General features: G+C 47.0%; 1 protein-coding gene across 1 annotated transcript in view; it reads right to left on the bottom strand.

Annotated features, from left to right (window-relative positions):
- The window catches only part of ANO2 (anoctamin 2), a 332293-nt gene that overhangs the window by 318963 nt on the left and 955 nt on the right, over window positions 1-12375 (bottom strand). The gene's annotated exons all lie outside the window — the stretch shown is intronic.

Below are 12375 nucleotides of genomic sequence, written 5' to 3'. Positions count from 1 at the left end.
TGAGGGTCTGTGTACACGGCAATTAAAAACCCGCTGTTGGCCCGCACCAACTGACATGGGCTCAGGCTGTGGGACTGTTTAGCTGAGATGTAGACTTCTGGGCTTGGTCTGTAACCTTGAGTAGCCAGCACCTGCAGTAGCTCCATGGACACACCATAGCCTGAGTGAGAAGCATTCAACCCACCCACTTTAGAATCCTCCTGAACAATGCTCACTTATTCAGGCACTGTGCAGGGAAGATAATTTGGTCCCAAATACATACTACACCATCTGTATATAGGCCTAGGTGTGCAATGAATTTAGAAAATACTTGGCAGAAGCATAATACATGAGAAACCTACCCACACTGGTAAAAATGGAAGGACTGCATGCATGATGAAGGACCATGCATGCAACAGTGTCCTTAACTAGGCAAATTCTTTGCATTAAATTTTGAACAACTATTGACCCTTACATCAACCATATGGGATCCTTGCAGTTTGGCTGGCCAACATGAAACCACTAGCAAAGGGGTCAATTAACACCTTGTAAATTGTGCTGTATTTAGCACACAGACGAACCAGCTTGTTTCCATTGATTTCCATCTATTCCTCTTTCTAGCAACATTCAGAATGGCGGCCTAAATCTGGTTGAAGGCACCACCTCATGAGGTGTAGCTGAGCATCCAGAGCAGACTGCATGAGCACATTAGAAGCATCTGCCATTCAGACATGTTAGATGGTAAACCTGTTATCCATTGCCATGCTCCAATTAGATATGAGAATGGAGTGAGTTAGTTGGATTTGCAATCACACCTGCTTATGCTACAGATATCCATGTTGCAACTATATGTTATGTGTGTGTGCTTTTTGGCCCCAATCCTCTCTTATATTTGTATACTTTTCTACATCAACCAAACTTGTCCCTCCTACTTTAAATGCTGGCCATATAGTATGCCTGACAATCAGAAGAATAGGGTGTGTGCATGGGGGAGATTGTCAATTTGCTTGTGTAAGGGAAAGGGGAGTGGCATTTGTCTTGTACATCAGACTTAATCTACTTCAGTGGGTTATGAGCAGGACTTCAATTCAGCCAGAGCTGTCCAGAGTGGATCTCCGGTAAATATTTTTAACCCCCCCCTAGAGTTTTTATATCATTTGCAGGGAATCTGGTACATACTCTGTGAGAATTTAAGCCCTGGTTATGAGCATCTACTGCATTTACACAGAAACTAGTTGAAAAAATTAAGAACACTGAGTTAAGTCAGAGGCTAGTTTCAGTGATACACTGCACACCATGCATCACTGTGTCTGCTGAAAAGGGCCAGAACCATGGGCAGTGCATGCATTCCTCATCTGGGGAGGCTAGTTCCTTGCCCCTCCTCTTCTTCCCAAGGCTCTGCCCCCACATCTCCCTTCCACCTCTCACTGGCCAGCTCACTGGCACAGCCCCAAGCCCCTGCCAGCCTGCTGGCTCCCAGAGCAGTCCGGAGGAGCCCTGAGCCCAGGCTGCCCAGAGGAGCTCTGAGCTCCACTGCAGCCCCAGAGGTGCCGGGAGGCTTAGCCTCCCCCAGTCTTCATTACCTGCAGCCCATGGTCACAATACAATTTGGGAGGTACATAGTGTGCTTCCCATCCAGTGAATGCACATGATCTTTGTTGACACAATAGATCATTGATCTGAGGACCTTTTAAAGGGAGTGATCCAAGTGTAACTACGACTCAGTGGGTCATTACTGAGGATGCCAAATTCAGAATAAACTGCTGAGAAATAGGGCAGATACAGCCCAAGGCTGGTGGCTAATCCCCCATAGGATATACCAAACCAGTAACAAAAGTAAACTTTTGTTTCACCACACTGGCTAACAAGAAAACAAAGAGTTTTCTCAGTCATTCCAGTTCTTATATCACCACCAAAAACACTGGATTCAGAGATGAGTGTTTTTTTACAACTAGTCTCATCAAATGAAATATTCTTCTGATCCCAAAGGACCAGCCACACACCCAGGTCAATATATAACTTAGAATTTACCCAAAAATCATGCTGATGCCAATCCTTTAATATCTATAATCTAAAGGCTTAGTCAAAGAAAAAGAAAACGTTAAAATTGGTTAAAGGAATCAAATACATACAGTACATGCAAAGTTCTTGGTTCAGGCTTGTAGCAGTGATGGAATAAACTGCTGGCTTAAGTCAAGTCTCTGGAGTTCATCCACAGCTTGGATGGTCACTCAGTCCTTTGTTCAGAGCTTCCGTTTGTAACAAAGTTCCTTCAGAGGTAAGAAGCAGGACTGAAGACAAAGTGGAGGTGTTTCCAGGGCCTTTCATAGCTTTTGCTATGCGGAGGGCATACCATTGTTCTCACTGTGGAAAATTACAGCAACAAGATGGTGTTTGGAGGTACATGGGCAAGTCACATGTTCATGCCCAATTTCGCTCAATCATTGCAGAAAGCTATTACTTACACTCCAGACAGCACATTTACATGACAGTCCATTCACTGTAGATGGGCATCTCCCATAGTCCACTGTCAACCAACAAGGCCTGGTCCACACTAGGACTTTAATTCGAATTTAGCAGCGTTAATTCGACTTAACCGTGCACCCATCCACACCAGGAAGCTAATTAGTTCGACCTAGAGGGCTCTTTAGTTCGAATTCTGTACTCCTCCCCGACGAGGGGAGTAGCGCTAAATTTGACATGGCTATGTCGAATTAGGCTAGGTGTGGATGCAAATCGACCTTAGTAGCTCCGGGAGCTATCCCACAGTGCACCACTCTGTTGACGCTCTGGACAGCAGTCCGAGCTTGGATGCTCTGACCAGCCACACAGGAAAAGCCCTGGGGAAATTTGAATTCCTTTTCCTGTCTGGCCAGTTTGAATCTCATTTCCTGTGTGGACGTCGTGGCGAGCTCAGCAGCACTGGCAACGATGCAGAGCTCTCCAGCAGAGGAGTCCAGGGAATCTCAGACTAGAAAGAGGGCCCCAGCATGAACTGGCCAGGAAGTCTTGGATCTCATTGCTGTGTGGGGCGATGAGTCTGTGCTTTCGGAGCTGCGCTCCAACAAACGGAATGCAAAAACCTATGAGAAGGTCTCCAAAGCCATGGCACTCAGAGGATACAGCCGGGATGCAATGCAGTGCCGCGTGAAAGTCAAGGAGCTGAGACAAGGCTACCAAAAAATCAGAGCGGCAAACGGACGCTCCGGAGCCCAGCCCCAGACATGCCGGTTCTACGAGGCACTGCATGCCATTCTCGGTGGGTCTGCCACCACTGCCCCACCAGTGTGCGTGGACTCCGACGATGGGATAGTGTCGACGGGCAGTTCCTCGGCGATGTTCGCGGACGGGGAAGATGAGGAAGGAGATGAGGACGGGGTGGGGGGCAGTCGACAGCGCTTACAACGCTGATTTTCCAGACAGCCAGGATCTCTTCATCACCCTCACTGAGATCCCCTACCAACCCTCCCCAGCCGTTACCCCGGACCCTGAATCAGGGGAAGGATCAGTCTGTAAGTGCTTTAAACATGTTAACATTTATTTTTAATGGAGCAGGAATAGTTACTAGTTGAAAAGAAGGTCAATATATATGGGGATGGAACAGAAATCCTCTTGGGAGATTTCCGAGAAGCTCTCCTGCAGGTAATCGAAAAGCCTCCGCATGAGGTTCCTGGGGAGAGCTGCCTTATTGGGTGCTCCGTGGTAGCACACTTTTCCGCGCCAGGCTATCATCAGGTACTCCGGGAGCGTTGCCTCCATGAGCATGGCAGCATAGGCCCCTGGTTTGTGCTGGCTTTCACGCAGCATGCGCTCTCTATCTGCCTCAGTGACCCTCCTCAGGGTGATCTCGCTCGGAGACTCCTGCATTTAATTACAGTAATTTGTGTACTATTAGTATTGGGAGTGCTTCACTGTTCCTTTGCATAACAATGAGCGTCACTTTACAGCCACGTGGTGGAGGCTGCAGAGTGGCAGCATACAGGGATCTTTCCCAGGGAACAGACGCGAGGGGGTGCAACAGGGGCAGAGTTTATGCTTTCAGGATTGCCTGTAGCAAGAGGACAGTGGTATACATTCACTTTTAAGCAGCCAAAAAATGTTGGCTTACCATGCCTGGCTGCTCCACGGATTCTGCTGTCCTGCCCCGCTTGTCTGATCTGCAGTGCACTCCCCCAGGCAATGAAAGGGAATTCCGAAAATTCGAACTTTCTCTGAGTGAATGCTGTGCATGGTCTTGTTCAGAGAGACTGACTAGACTATGTTTCTTCTTTGCAAAAATGTATCTTCATAAGGAAGTCAATCCCTTTTTCCCATCACACAGCTGCAACTGTATCCCGACCTGCTCCAGCATGCCCCTCACAGAGGCTGGCGCAGATTAGGTGGTGCAAGAAAAAGACACGGGATGAGATGTTCGCTGAACTTATGGGCTGCTCCCGAGCTGAGGCGGCCCAGCAGAGCCAGTGGAGGGAGACCCTCTCTCAGCAGCAGCGCTCACACAGCGAACGGGAGGACAGATGGCGTCTGGAGGACCAGCAGGTGACTCAAACGCTGCTTGGACTAATGAGGGAGCAAACGGACACGCTCAGGCGCCTTGTGGATGTTCTGCAGGACCTCAGGCAGGAGGACAGAGCCCCCCTGCACTGTATCTGCAACCGCCCTCCCCTGCCACAAAGTCCCATACCCCCCTCACCCAAAATAACAAGAAGGAGGTGCGCCAGGGGCCGTGAAAACTGTCACTCCACCCCAGCAGAGTGCTCAAGTACCAAAAAGCTCTCATTCGCTAAATTTTGAGAAGTCCTTCCTTTCCTGGATCACCCAAGCCCAAATCCCAGTTTCATCCCCTCACTGTGTAGTTGATTATTAAAAATAGTTTGCTGTTCATTACTGTTTCCGTCATGTTTCTTTACAGAAGACTTTGTTTGAAGGGGGGGAGGGGTTTGGTAATTGCATAGGACGCTCACCATTACCTGGGTACAGACACGGGGGCAGGATCTACAGCAGTCACACACATAGTGCGGTCACTAGGCACCCTGGTCAGTCTGGGAGGTGTTTTTCATGTTCTGTGCATAGGCGGCAGGTGCCCTGCTCCAGCTATATTTGGAGCTGGGTCTCTCCCCCGGCCCTGCCTGGATCGGGCCCTGGCCCCCATGGGTCTCCCCCCGCCCCGCCGCGCTGCGTACCTGCCTGACAGTAGAGCGGCTCCCCGCAGAAATGCTGTCTGGTGCCCCAGGGTCCTAGCGCCTGCCATACACAAATGGCAAGGCAGGCTGCCCTTACCCTGCCCTTCCACCATAGCCCTGAGCCTCTCCAATGCCCCAAACCCTCAGCCCCAGCCAGAGCCCTCATCCCCCTACACCTCCTCCCTCTTCCCACACACCCCTCACACCTTCCTACGCCCCCACCCCCAGCCCAGAGCCTGCACCCCTCACCCCTTCCTTCACACCCACCTGTAAACGTCCTGCCCACAGTCCTCCCCCGCCACAAGGCCACAGAGCCCCCGCACACAGAGTCCCGAAACGGAGGGATGGCAGGCTTAGTTGAAACAACCAGTCCGGCAGTGCAGACCACTCTAGGAGCAGGAGCCTGTCATTCCTCGAGTGTAGAAGTGGTCTGTACATCATTGCACACTCTACCCACCACAGTCTGCGTCTCTGTTTCAACCCTTTAACGCGAATTCATTAGTAAAGAAAACGTTGTTAATTAACAATATTCCATTAACTTTATTTTTAAACGTGTGTTGGAAGGGGGGAAACGTGGTGAACGGGGTATGTAACCGCAAAAGAAAGTCAACAGTAACTGAAAGAGGGGCAGGTTCAGCTTCTCTGTAAAGAACCTGAACAGTCACAGGTTACCCTGCAACCTGAGGAACCTATCTTTCAAAGCCTCCCGGATGCACAGCGCTTCCCGCTGGGCTCTTCTAATTGCACGGGTGTCTGGCTGAGCGTAATCAGCAGCCAGGCGATTTGCCTCAACCTCCCATCCCGCCATAAAGGTCTCCCCCTTGCTCTCACAGAGATTGTGGAGCACACAGCAAGCAGCAATAACAATGGGGATATTGGTTTCGCTGAGATCCGAGCGAGTCAGTAAGCTTCGCCATCTCCCCTTGAGACGTCCGAAAGTACACTCCACCACCATTCTGCACTTGCTCAGCCGATAGTTGAAGAGTTCCTTGTCGCTGTTCAAGGCGCCTGTATAGGGCTTCATGAGCCAGGGCATTAGCGGGTAGGCTGGGTCCCCGAGGATCACTATAGACATCTCCACATCCCCAACAGTTATTTTGTGGTCCGGGAAGAAACTACCTTCCTGCAGGTGTCTAAACAGACCAGAGTTCCTGAAAATACGCGCGTCATGAACCTTGCCCAGCCACCCGACGTTGATGTTGGTAAAGCATCCCCTATGGTCCACCAGTGCTTGCAGCACCATTGAAAAGTAGCCCTTTCGGTTAATATACTGGCTGGCCTGGTGGGCTGGTCCCAGGATAGGGATGTGAGTCCCATCTATAACCCCACCGCAGTTTGGGAATCCCATCGCGGCGAAGCCATCTATGACGACCTGGACGTTTCCCAGGGCCACTATCTTCGAGAGCAGGAGCTCAACGATTGCGTGGGCTACTTCAATCACAGCAAGCCCCACGGTAGATTTGCCCACGCCAAAGTGGTTCGCTACTGACCGGTAGCTGTCTGGCGTGGCAAGTTTCCAGAGGGCTATGGCCACTCGCTTCTGCACAGTCAGGGCTGCTCGCATGCGGGTGTCCTTGCGCTTCAGGGCAGGGGACAGCAAGTCACAGAGTTCAAGGAAAGTGCCCTTACGCATCCTGAAGTTTCGCAGCCACTGTGATTCATCCCAGACCTGCAGCACTATGCGGTCCCACCAGTCCGTGCTTGTTTCCCGGGCCCAGAATCGCTGTCCCATAGCATGAACATGACCCATTGCCACCATGATCTCCACGGTGCGGCGTACCGTGCTTTCTGAGAGGTCTGTGCCACTCTGAGACTTCATGTCCTCACCGCGCTGCCGGAGCCTCCTCGCCCGATTTCTCAGCATCTGACTGTTGAAGAGGTGTACGATAAGGTGCGAGGAGTTGACAACGGCCATAAGTGCAGCGATGATCACAGCGGGCTCCATGATCGCAGTGGAGTGGAGTGCTGTGGCGTCCGCGCTGTCACTAACAGGAAAAGTGCGCGAATTGATTTCCCGCCGGCGGGAGTGACGGTTGAATGCTGAACCCAAGACCACCCTCAACACAGTTTTCCCCCAGCATGCATTGAGGGGAAATCCCAGAATTCCAATGGGCAGCGGGGAGTGCGGGAACTGTGGGATAGCTTCCCACAGTGCACTGCTTCCAATTTCGATGCTTGCCCCGTTAGTGTGGACTCACAAAGTCGAATTAGTGTCCTTAGTGTGGACACACAAATTCGACTTTGTAAGGTCGATTCTACAAATTCGAATGAACTTATATCGAACTAATCTGGTAGTGTAGACATACCCCAAGTGTTTCTTGATAAGCCACTTAATTTGAATAGTCCTTTCAAGATGTGCTGGCAAGCTACCTTGTGGGCAGTATCCCAGGAGCAAACATTTGAAATACAGATATAAAGTCAATACTATTACTTCATATACAGAAATGATACATGCATACAGATAGCATCATCGTAACCAGCAAATCATAACCTTTTCATAGACACCTCACTTGACAACTTTTGTACAAGATTTGCTGCAAATATATAACAGTGATTGCAACAATTATCTATATGGTTATATTTTAAATTAGATATCACCACACCCCCAATGCAAATCTAATGCAGGAAGTGGTGTCCTAGACATTACTGAATGCATCATGGGAACTTCCCATTCTTGGTTTGGTATTATTATAGCGTCTAACCCAATATTAGAAGTATTAGTGTATAACAGAAATGGTTTATCAAAATTATGTTTAATAATATTGTTGAATCCCTTTATAAACCCAAGGTAAAACTTGGTTAGACCAATAGCAGATTGGATCTGCTCTTGCAGCATAATTCTTGTATGTTTCATGTGATCTTGCCAAGAGCTAATGAAAATACCTAATTTATTCATACAAGCTCTGGCAAATGTTTGGAACCCAATTAACATCAAGTCAATGTAGATATTAATGTTCTCCGTAGTGTAGGAATCTTGGCATTTAGCCATGAAAACAATATGGTAGCGTGCCTCAGTTTCCCTTTTCCATACAGCACTTTAGGTCTGGAATGTCTTTTCTGCTGAGAAAATCTTCAAGACTATTCATAGGCATTAAGTGTGAAATTTCAGTATCACAAGGCCTTTTAACATAAAGTGTGTTCTCATGTATCCCCTTAACATGTTTAAGGGTTTTTCCAAAAGATTAGGCACATTATACATTTTTACCAGGGTTGACATAAAAATCAAATACATTAGAAGGCTAAACCTTAACAGTAATACTAAATTTGTTACAAGTCAGTAATTGTAAGTATCTTGGTCATACTATGTCTTTTGTCTTACTAAATCTCTTGGCTGGCCAGGTGTGTCCTCAGTGCTACTAGCTATGGGGCAGATCTTCCCCTTCCCTTGTTAGCCAGGTAGATTGTAACAACCCAGACACTAACTTTCAAATTCTCATTTGCTACCAGTTTCAAGGCTGGGCACTCATTCTTCCCATCAGCAGGATTGGGGTCCTTTCCCACCACCCACCATCCCCTTTTTTCTAGAAGGTTGAAAACTGAACCTTCCTGCTTACAAGAATTCCTTTGCTGGCAAGGTGCGTTCACGAACTGCAGTTCCGCTGTGCTGTGAACATCTACACAGACACTCTCCTGCATGCTAGTTTGCGAATCCACCAGCTGCAGCTTGGAGACTGGACTTGGACTCTGTTTTAAAGAGATACCAAACAAATCCAAAGTGTCTAAGGGTGAGAGTTTGCCTGCTCTCCCCTGCATCTTTGTGGATTCAGTCATAAGGCTGTTCTGCTTTGAAAAACCAGTAACCCAGTTTCCTCAGTACCTGTGAGTCACCACAGACTGCTTACCCAAAGAATTAGCATGGAGACATTCATGTTCCAACATAGTCTCCCCAACAGGCTGACCAAACACATGCCACTTTTATCAGTGTGTATATATTATAATTTAAACAGGCTGTTTAAATTCCCTGACAATTTTCATTCCATCTGAAACCTTCTTAAAGCTATCCACCCTGGATCTTTCCAAAGCAAGGTCAGTGGATCTGTACACCTCAGAAAGACTCAGGCAATTAGGAACTGAAACAAGTCTCCCAAACAAACTGTTTCTCTATACAATGATTCACCCTGAGTTAACTCAATCAAATCACTTCCACACCCCTCAGTTGCAGCAAACTGCTTGCAGAAACAACCATGAAGATTTTTCTCTTCAGGAATCTTTTAAAGCTACAATTCATCTTTCACAGAAATTCTGCCCTTCCCTTTTCACCTAGGGCTTGCTCTAAAGCAGCCGTGGGCAACCTGTGGCCTGCGACGCTTCCTGCAGCTCCCATTGGCCAGGAACGGCAAACCACTGCCACTGAGAGCTGCGGGAGGCCGCAGACGGTCGATGTAAACAAACTGTCTCACGGCCCGCCAGCAAATTACCCTGACGTGCCACAGGTTGCCCACCATTGCTCTAAAGGAACATTTTCCTGAGCAACAACAGACTCTTTCTGGGTTTCCCTTAAATCTAGACTCACCTCTGGGACAACTGATAAACTTTTAAGTAGCATTAACTGAGAAGCACCTTCTGTTTGATCCACATAAAAAGAACTGGAGAGAAACTTTGCCTCAGCAGGCATGGTGCTGCTGCTATTCAAAACAGACAAATAATTGGAGATAACCTTTCCTTTGTCCCAGCACCCAGGGCTGATTTCAGACACATACCTGGAAAGTGATACAGCTTCCGTAACAGGCAAGTTGCCATTCTCCACAGATAAACTGCTATTCTCCACAAATAGACTCTCATTACACTGAGCTACTTTAAGCAAATCGCTTCTCCCTTTTTCAGGCTGATTTTCACAAACTTTACTTGCCAACAATCCATCACTCATTAAAAAAAAAAAAAACCTACCCTTTTCTTCCTCAGTTAGGGCTTCAACTTGACCATCAACTTCAATCTGTTCTAGAGAAACATCTTCCTGACCAATGACTTTTTCCTCCATGTTTTATCTAATTCCAGATTCACTTCTGAGATACTACACAGACATTCAGAAAATTCATTTACACACAAACTGCTTTTTTGCATGGACAAACAGCAATTTCCACCTTCCCCAAGATAGAGTCACCCTCTCCCTGGCCATAGCAAAACTGGTTAAACACAGGCAACTGCTCAGAGTCATACAACATACCAACAGTGTTATAAACTGAACATTCAAGATGATACAGTTTCTGCCGTTCTTCCATTGCTTTTTTGACTTGGAACTCAAGTCTAGCAGTTTCTTGCTGCATCTGGCAAACCCTCTCCTCAGCAGCCAGCTGTTCCATATGCCTTGCATGGGCTTCTTTTTCCAGCTGGGCCAAGGCTTGCTTCTCTAGCATTCCAAGTTCTGCAGTCTTTGTTCATGTTCAAGACACAGGCTGTCTCTTGGGGCTTGCAGTTTCATTGCTTTTGCTGATGCCACCTGGCTCATGGTCACTGATCTTTAACCTTTAAAACTCTTAATATCAAAATTCAAATTTTAATAGTGTGGGGTTCTGATCCAAAGCTTAATTGACCTGATTCTGTGGATCCTGCTGACTATATTACTGTAACCATGCCTCAGTGGGTCACAACTGAGGATGACAAATTCAGGACGAACTGCTGAGAAATAGGGCAGATACACCCTAAGACTGGTGGCTACTACCCTATAGGATATACCAAACCAGCAACGAAAGTAAACTTTCTTTATATTTTATTAGCTAGTGTGGTGAAACAGAGTTTTCTCAGGCTTTCCAATTCTTATATCAAAACCAAAACCACTGGATTCAGAGATGAGTATTTTTTTTTACAACCAGTCTCATCAAATGAAAGATTCTTCTGATCCCAAAGGACCAGCCACACACCAGGTCAATATATAACTTAGAACAGGGATAGGCAACCTTTGGGAGCTTACCCTGGTGGGCCGTGGGCCTAGCAGGCCGGGCCAGTTTGTTTACCTGCTGCATCTGCAGGTTCAGCCAATCGCGGCTCCCAATGGCCGCGGTTCGCCGCTCCAGGCCAATGGGGGCTGCAGGAAACGGTGCAGGCCAAGGGATGTGCTGGCCATAGACGCGACAGGTAAACAAACTGGCCTGGCCAAAGATTGCCAATCCCTGACTTAGAATTTACCCAAAAATCATGCTAATGCCAATCCTTTAGTATCTATAATCTAAAGGCGTATTCATAAAAAGAAAGAAAGAAAGAGAAGGTGAGAGTTAAATTTGGTTAAAAGAATCAAATACATACAGTAATTGCAAAGTTCCTGGTTCAGGCTTGTAGCAGTGATGGAATAAACTGCTGACTTAAGTCAAGTCTCTGGAATACATCCACAGCTTGGATGGTCATTCAGTCCTTTGTTCAGAGCTTCAGTTTGTAGCAAAGTTACTCCAGAGGTAAGAAACAGGACTGAAGACAAAATGGAGATGTTTCCAGGGCCTTTAATAGCTTTTGCCATGTGGAGGGCATCCCATTGTTCTCACTGTGGAAAATTACAGCAACAATATGGTGTTTGGCGGTACATGGGCAAGTCACATGTTCATGCCCAATTTCGGTCAGTCATTGCAGGAAGCCATTACTTACACTCCAGACAGCACATTTACATGACAGTCCATTCAGCGTAGATGGGCATCTCCCATGGTCTATTGTCAACCAAGTGTTTCTTGATGAGCCACTTAATTTGAATAGTCCTTTCAAGATGTGCTGGCAAGCTACCTTGTGGGCAGTATCCCAGGAGCAAACATTTGAAATACAGGTATAAAGCCAATACTCATAACTTCAAATATCAAAATGATACATGCATACAGATAGTATAATCATAACCAGCAAATCAGAACCTTTTCATAGACACCTCCCTTGACAACATTTGTACAAGATTTGCTGCAAATATGTAAAAGAGGTTGCAACAATGATCTATATGGTTATATTTTAATTAGATAACTTCACACCAAGCCATCTACATAGATATATAAAGAGTGTGTGTGATTTACCTTTCTTGTATTGACCTCTGTCCGTCCCCCGCCCCCAGCCATCTAAACAGCCTTATTTTCATTTACCCTGATGTAAATAGCGAATATTTTTTCTATTGAAAACAATGGGGGTAACGATGGTATAAAACTGATGTTAGCAAGATCAGAGTCAGGCCCAGAATCTTAAGGACTACTTCACAATATGGACTGCGATATGAAGCATGTTACAAGAATAATAATTTTGCAGAAGGTGGGGC

The sequence above is a fragment of the Mauremys mutica genome, chromosome 1 (genome assembly GCF_020497125.1).
Source record: "Mauremys mutica isolate MM-2020 ecotype Southern chromosome 1, ASM2049712v1, whole genome shotgun sequence".
Lineage (NCBI taxonomy): Eukaryota > Metazoa > Chordata > Testudines > Geoemydidae > Mauremys > Mauremys mutica.
This window is presented reverse-complemented; position numbering and strand designations above follow the sequence as displayed.